Source organism: Salvelinus sp. IW2-2015, unplaced genomic scaffold (genome assembly GCF_002910315.2).
Source record: "Salvelinus sp. IW2-2015 unplaced genomic scaffold, ASM291031v2 Un_scaffold5882, whole genome shotgun sequence".
NCBI classification, from domain to species: Eukaryota; Metazoa; Chordata; class Actinopteri; order Salmoniformes; family Salmonidae; genus Salvelinus; species Salvelinus sp. IW2-2015.
The window spans coordinates 21,740-29,592 of NW_019947147.1; the positions used below are offsets into that span (position 1 = coordinate 21,740).

The 7,853-nt window shown below is 50.0% G+C and overlaps 2 non-coding genes and 2 pseudogenes across 2 annotated transcripts; all 4 read left to right on the forward strand.

Annotated features, from left to right (window-relative positions):
• The first annotated feature begins 1,262 nt into the window (after positions 1–1,262).
• Positions 1,263–1,439, forward strand: LOC112078571 (U2 spliceosomal RNA; annotated as a pseudogene).
• Positions 1,440–1,787: 348 nt separating this feature from the next.
• Positions 1,788–1,901, forward strand: LOC112078569 (U5 spliceosomal RNA). The gene has a single exon (XR_002895721.1). It is a non-coding gene; the product is annotated as a U5 spliceosomal RNA (small nuclear RNA).
• A 2,788-nt stretch (positions 1,902–4,689) lies between these two features.
• Positions 4,690–4,853, forward strand: LOC112078572 (U2 spliceosomal RNA; annotated as a pseudogene).
• Positions 4,854–5,188: 335 nt separating this feature from the next.
• On the forward strand, positions 5,189–5,304 carry LOC112078567 (U5 spliceosomal RNA). Its single transcript, XR_002895719.1, has one exon. It is a non-coding gene; the product is annotated as a U5 spliceosomal RNA (small nuclear RNA).
• Positions 5,305–7,853: the final 2,549 nt, after the last annotated feature.

Below are 7,853 nucleotides of genomic sequence, written 5' to 3' on the forward strand. Positions count from 1 at the left end.
CCGGATGACTGGCTCGATTTTCCAGATCGCATCGCCTTCGGGAGAGATGCCCAGATAATTTTTACTGTGCTCCTACGTCGACCCCGCAATGGGACGTATCAGGGTATTAAACTGGATAAGAAACAGTAAATAGCTAAGAACAACCAGGAACTCAATAAATGTTTTTTTTATAGACATTTTTTATACTGTGAATAATGTGAATGGCTCTTGGATAAAAAAATACATTGTATTTTAACATTAACACAAAACATACCGGTTCAGCTCCTCTTTTTCTCTTGTGCAGGAACGGGAACCGTGTGTCCAGTGCGCGGGCTCGCGATAGGCGAGCCACCACCCGGTTTGGCGCAACGTGGCCCATCCTGCCCTGCTGAATTGACCCGTGAATTGTCCTGGGATGGTCGCCCATGAGATCCTCCCGGTCAGGCCGTCATGCACTCCGGGGCATGGCGAGGACATCCGCGTGCCCCCGACCAGGCTGCGGCAAGAAGAGTCGGTGAGGCACTTGGCTCTGGAGTGCAGAGCCGCCAGGGACCTGTGGAAGGAAGCAGCCCCTAGATCTCCCACGTCCTGCAGCTGGGGAGGACTAACGCCGCAGCTCGTGCTGTATGGGGTGGGCCGAAGGCCTATTCCACCAAAGGCCTTCATACAACTCTGGCCCACCGTCACGTGCTCTGAAGGAGCGCTTTGTGGTCTCCGCAACCTGCCTATGGTAGGAAACAGGTAGAGACCACCCCCAGGCAGTGGCTTTGGTAGCCACGGAAGCCCTGGGGTGGTACGGAACGAAAGGGGGCCTCGACCCAACCGAAGGGTCCCCACAACACCTGAGGTCCGGCGGCCAGGCCTGACAGCTCTGCGGAGCCTAGGGCGACGGCGCCTAGGGGAGGTCTCCTCTGGGCCCCGACGGTGGGTACGGAGTCAATTCGGAAGAGCAGGAGGAGGCTCTTTTTGATTAAGGACATCACCCCGTTCTGTACAAACGGACTAAAGACAGTTTTTACAAAGGGACTCTTTGGACGGCTTTCCATGTTTAAACATTGTTTTACTTTGTTAAATCATTCATACACATTTTAAATGGCTTTTATCAAATTGGTTTTTACAAAAAGGGTACTTTCATGCACGATTGTTTTATTTGTTTTAAATAAACAACTGTACCTTTAAAAAAATAATAATTGTAATGTAATGCTGGTTTTTTATGCCCTTTATGCTGTTTTTATGTGTAAAATGATTGAAAATGTGAGCTGTTTTAAAGGAAATGTGTTAATAAAACTTTTCCAAAAGAAAAATCTTGTTCTTATCAGTTTAATATCTGATACGTCCCCCATCGGGGACCTACATATTTAAATGGATTTTTCGATAACAGGGAGTCGGAAATGGGGCTTGTCTCGTCCGCTCCACGCATCGACCGGTATTGCAGTACTCCCGGGAACGGTGCAACACATTTCTCCGTTGTCAAGGAACGAAAATACAACAAAGCTGTGTAAACAGCTGGCAGAAGAAGAAAGGAAAGAAAAAAGAAAAAACATCCAAAGTGGAAGTAGGGCGAAGCGCTTTTCGTGGTTCCCCCGTTTCCGCCTATTTTACTTAAAAAAAAAAAAAAAAACGATTGGTCAGGATAGTTAGTGAGTGAGTGAGTCGTGAGTCTGTCTGTCTGTCTGTCTGTCTGTCTGTCTGTCTGTGACTTTTTACCACACAAAGTTGGCAGAGTGGGTTGGGTGACCGACCACCACACGCGAGGTCAGCCTAGTAGTGCACAGAGTATGCCTCGGAACCCGACTCTGACTTCCATACGACTCTGGTTTCTCTTCATTACGCACAGCCTTTCGCCTTTTACTAACGACTTCCGTGGAGGAGAACACTTATGATTCCAGTATTTTTGGAAGGGCTTTGCTTCTGGCAGAGCCCGGTATATCTTGTTTCAAGAGAAATTGGGAGATGATGACGCCCACCGCCGAGACTTTTTGACTTCAATCGGACTGACCGGTGTATTTCCACTCCAAGTATAGTCGGCTAAGAGCAATTGAGTTCAAATGATGTATTCTAAGCTCAATGAAAGGGAAAGCTGTCAAAGAGCTAGTGACTTAAAACGAATTGGCGACTTAAAAAAAAAAAAAAAAAAAACAAACCCGCATTTCTGTCTGTCTGTCTGTCTGTCTGTCTGTCTGTCGCCAGGAAAGGTTGGTTGGGTGGGTGGGTGGTTGGGTGGGTGGGTGGGTGAGTGGTGGGGTGGGGAGGAGGCACCTTTTGCCAAACCGCCAAAGTCTGCGAGACCCCGGCGTGCCCGGCGGGCGCAGGGGTCATTTGTGGGTATCGTTTCTCGGCCTTTTGGCTCAGATCAAGCCTTGGTACCGAGGTGCCTCAAAGCCGCTGAGTCAGAAGGTCGAAGTAGGAAGGCGATAGAGGTATTGTCGGAGTTTTTATTTCCGAGTGTGGTCGGCGTTGGTAGAGGTTTCCTTTTGGAGAGCTTATCTTTATTTTGGATTGGATAGGTTATTGTTGTCCAAGTTGGAGATGGCAAATAGAGAGAATGTACCGGGAGTTGGGCTGTCTAATACAGTGAGGTTTAGGATGGACGGAAAAGAGATTGCCTCTGGGAAGAGAGGCTTTTGGGCGAATTAATAGTGATGGGGATGCTAGATCTTGAAGTGAAGGACGTTTTTATGCCTTCAAGATAACCCAAGGGAAGGAGCGTATGAAATTACGTTACAAAAAGAAGAAGAGTATGAAGAGGTCCTGAGGAGGGGAGAGAGAAGAGAAGGCGATACCCGGTGCCACTATGAGGTGACCAGTCTGGCCAAGGAAAATTTTAAGGGTGGTTACTGTAAACATTTACAACCCATGTAAAGGATGGGTGTGAGGGCTTATCTGGGGAGGTACGCCGACAATATTTCCTCAGCGAGGCCCTCAGAGGACTCCCTGGATTTTGGACGTGGAGGAGAGGTTTTCAGGTCCTTCTTAGGGAGGACCGAAGGGTTTGGAATGATACCCATCCTCCAGCAATGTTCTCCTGGGGGCTAGATCGGGGGACATTATTTATGCCCGTCAGCCTCCATTCTGCAGGCGTTGTATGGATATGGCCATACTCTCGCCTCGTGTGGAACTAGAAAGTGCAGGTTCTGTGGGTCTGGGGAGCACGAGCGAGGGATTGTGCCGAGCCTAAGGCATGTCACGGGTGTGGCTCGTGACACCCTGTGGCGGGCTCTGCCCGGCTCGGCGGAGGTCAATCGCGTCCTGCAGCCGGGGGGAGCGAGAGCGGGGATGGGGGTAGAAGAGAAGAGGAAGCGGGAAGAAGGTGTTGGCAGAGGAGGCGCGGAACGGCATCAAGGAGCCAGAGAGAGAAGAGGAGAAGAGAAGAAGGGGACGGGACAGAAGGAGTGGTGGCTGGGCAAAAGGAATGGAGGCCGGGACAGAAGGAGGGGAGGTGGGACAGAAGGAGTGGTGGTCGAGATAGAAAGATTGGTGGTCGAGATGAAAAGAGTGGTGGCTGGGACAGAAGCAGTGGTGGCTGGGACAGAGGGAGTGGTGGCCAGGACAGAAGGAGAAGGTGGCTGGGATGGAAGGAGTGATGGTTGAGGAGAGGAGTTTGGGACAGAAGGAGTGGTGGAGGGAAGAAGGCTGAGTGGTGGCTGGGACAGAAGGGGGGTGGCCGGACATGAAGGAGAGGATGGCAGGACAGAAGGTAGAGGAGGGTGGGAAGAAGAAGAGGTGGCTTGAAATGGAGAGGAGGGAGAAGGAATGGGGAGGAGGGAAGGAGGAGGGAAGAAGACAAAGGAAGGAGAAGGGAAGGAGAGGGGGGTGGAGGAGAAGAAATAGGTAGACAGAGGAAGGAGCAGAAATATTAATATGGGAGGATACGGGAGTTGGAGGAGTGCGGAGGTGAGTGAGACAGGGGAAGGGGGCATATGAAAGGGCTATTGCGGAGGAAAAAAAGAGTATAAGAGGAAGACGGAGAAGAATTTAAGAGAGCGCTTGAAAAGTTTGAGAGGAGATTTGGAGAGGAGATGAGGGAGAGGGGTTTGTATGAGGAGGAGGATAGGGAGAGGGAGCGAATGGGCCCTTGGGGTCGTTTCAGAAGAAGAGGAGGAAGAAGAGGGTGGAGACTGTGGAAAGCGGGAGGAGGAGAGATGGTGGGGAGAGGGGGGAGAAGGAGAGGTGGCAGGACCATCGTGGGCTCCCTCTCCTTCTTCTTCTTCACACCGCTGGAGGAGTTGGACCGCCAGGTGATGGCATTGAGCAGGAGGATGGGGGAGGTACAGGATACCTGTATGGGCGACATAGGGTCGCACCGGTCAGTAGTTTGGATTGAGGGTAGGGGATGGCCTTGAGGGTGGGACAGGAGGACAGGGTGAATGGCCTGAGTGACATTTTTTTTGTTGGGTGGGTAGATGGAGAAGGGAGGAGATCGAGAAGAAGCTCCTCTAGAATTAGTTATTTTTGTTGTTGTTAATTATGGAGATGATTTGTGGTTAGCGAGAATATAGTTTTGTATGGTATGTAAAGATTGAAGAGTTGTTGGGTTTGAAAGTTAAAAATGTTGGTTAGGAAGAATTATTTGAATTTAAGTTAAAATTGGAGGATTGAGTTGGTTCTTTTAGTAGGTTTTTGAGAATGATTTTTTGTTGTTTAAGAAGATATGATTTGAAATTATGTAAATGTTGGAGATTTTGTTTGGTTATGGAAGGATAATAAAATATATTTATAAAAAAAAATTCTGTTCTTATCAGTTTAATATCTGATACGTCCCCATCGGGACTACATATTAAATGGATTTTTCGACAGGAGTCGGAAATGGGGGCTTGCTCGTCCGCTCACGCATCGACCCGGTATTGCAGTACCTCGGGAACGGTGCAACACATTTCTCCGTTTGTCAAGGAGAAAATACACAAAGCTGTGTAAACAGCTGGCAGAAAGAAAAAGGAAAGAAAAAAGAAAAAATCACAGTGGAAGTAGGGCGAAGCGCTTTTCGTGGAGTTCCCCCGTTTCCGCCATTTTACTTAAAAAAAAAAGAACGTTGGTCAGGATAGTGAGTGAGTGAGTGAGTCTGTCTGTCTGTCTGTTGTCTGTCTGTCTGTCTGTGACTTTTTACCCACACAAAGTTGGCAGAGTGGGTTGGGTGACCGACCACCCACCCGCGAGGTCCCAGCCTAGTAGTGCACAGAGTATGCCTCGGACCCGACCTCTGACTTCCATACGACTCTGGTTTCTCTTCTTACGCACAAGCCTTTCGCCTTTTACTAAAGACTTCCGTGGAGAGGAACACTTATGAGTTCCAAGTATTTTTGGAAGGGCTTTGCTTCTGGCAGAGCCCGGTATATCTTGTTTCAAGAGAATTGACAGAGATGATGACGCCCACCGCCGAGACTTTTGACTTCAATCGGACTGACCGGTGTATTTTCCACTCCAAGTTGTCGCTAGAGGCAATTGAGTTCAAAGAGCTAGTGACTTAAAGACGCATTGGCGACTTAAAAAATAAATAAAATAAAACACACGCATTTCTTTTGTCTGTCTGTCTGTCGTCTGTCTGTCTGTCCGCCAGGGAAAGGTTGGTTGGTGGGTGGGTGGGTGGGTGAGTGGGTGGGTGGGGAGGAGCCACCTTTTGCCAAACCGCCAAAGTCTGCCGAGACCCCCGGGTGCCCGGCGGGCGCAGGGGTCCATTTGTGGGTTATCGCTTCTCGGCCTTTTGGCTCAGATCAAGCTTGGTACCGCGGTGCCCCAGAGCTCGCTGAGTCAGAAGGTCGGAGATAGGAGGGCGATAAAGGCACTGGTTTTGGAGGGAATAATTTTTTTTTGTTCAAAAATTATTTTCTACTCGGTTTTCTTATTGTAGAGGGCCGGAGTACTACAGAGTGAGCCATTCTGGAGGAAGAGATGGCAAGAAAGGCAACATCCAAGTCGATCCCTGGGGTTGGAATTGCAAATACAGTGCGTTTTGCATGGAAGGAAAAGGGCATGGAGCCATTGGGCAGGGAGACTTTTGGGAGGACCCTGCTTATGGGGGTGCTTAAGCTGACGGTAAGAGATGTTTTTTGCCTCCAGGGAAACCCTTTGGAGGGGGCTTTTGATGTCACCTTTTATACAGAGGAAAAGCATGAGGAGATCATGCGGAAAGCGAGAGAAGTTGAGAAGGCAAGGCCTATGAGTCACTATGAAGTTACAAGTTTGGCGAAGAACAATTTCAGGGTGGTGACTATTAATATGTATAACCCACATGTTAAGGACGAGGAGGTGAGGGCTTTTCTTGGCCGGTATATGGATAATATTTCATCAGTAAGGCACCTTAAAGACTCCCTTGGGTTTTGGAATGGGAGGAGAAGTTATCAGGCACTCCTGAGGGAAGACTCAAAAGGCCTGGGAGGATACCTCCATCCCCCAGCTATGTTCTCCCTGGGGGCTGACAGGGGGACGTTATATTATGCCCGTCAGCCTCCATTCTGCAGGAGGTGTATGGCATACGGACATACCTTAGCCTCGTGTAGCACAAAAAAATGCAGATTCTGTGGATCAACTGAGCARGAGGCGGGGGAATGTGACGAGCCGAAGGTGTGTCACGGGTGTGGATCCTTAGCGCACCTGTGGCGTGATTGCCCGGCTCGTCAGCGGTCATATGCATCTGCAGCCGGTGGGGGAGCGGGGGATGGGGGAAGAAGACGAAGAGACCCAGACCCTAGCACAGGACCTGAGGGAAAGGCTAAAATGCAGAAGGAGGAGAGAGAAACGGCAGCAGGAAGAGACAAGGACAAGGATGGAGTGGGAGTAATGGAGCCGGAAGGAGCGGAGAGGCAGGAGGCTGAAGGAGGGGAGGTGCTGGAGATGGCAGAAGGGGAGGGAGAGAAGGTGGAGAAGAAGTTGGCAGCTGGAACTTTAGAAGAGGAGGAGGGGGGAGAAGGGGTAAAGGAGTGGGGAGAATGTGTAGTGGAGACCGATCTCGTGAGACACATGAGGGAAATGGCGGAGAAGGTGGGGGGGAGGGATGGTGGTGTCTCCCAGATTCCAGAAACACCAAAGAAGAGAGAGAAGAGGAAGGGACCCTCAGGGAACAGTGAGAAAGAGGGAGGGGAGAGGGAGGAGGGGGGGGGGCAAGCGTCTGATGGGGGAGGGGGAAGTTTCTGTGTCCCCACGGTTTAACGTAGCCCCTCAAACCATGGAGGGTTTTGATTTCACTAACAGCCCACAGGGATGGCCGGATGGGGTGGAATCACAAGTCATGTATGGGGATACAGGGTCCCCGATTTTTGGAGTGTTAACGTGCGGGGAGGGAGAAATGGAGGGTTGTGGTGGTGGATTCAGGATGCAGGACACTCGGGAGCCTAACACCATGCCTGCATCCGTGGTTGGAGTGATGGAGGGAGGGGGGACGTCAGGAGAGGAGAGGACGTCCCTGCCGGATGAAATGGAGCAGGGGAGCATCGGGTGAGTCTCCTGGTTTTTGTTTTTGGTTGTTTGGTTTGGTTTAATGGTTGAGATGTTGTTTTATTAATGAATATGTCTGTTAATTTATTTAGTTTAAATGTAAGGGGTTTGAGGGACTTTGTTAAGAGGAGGGCGGTTTTTAGTTTTTTGGAAGGGGTGGGTTTTGATGTTTGTTTTTTACAGGAGGTTCACCTGAGGGATGGAGGGGATGTTGATAGGTTTAGGAGGGAGTGGGATAAGGGGGAGTCAGTTTGGGGTATAGGTGGGGTTCATTCAACYGGGGTGGGGATTTTGTTTGGGAATAGGMAAGTAAAATTAGAGGGTAATTTTGTTGTGATTCAGGGGAGGGTGTTGGGGGTAGATATCACGTTTAGGGCTAGTAGGTATAGGTTAGTGGTGGTGTATGGGCCACAGGTGGCTGCAGACAGGAGGGAGATGGTGGACTG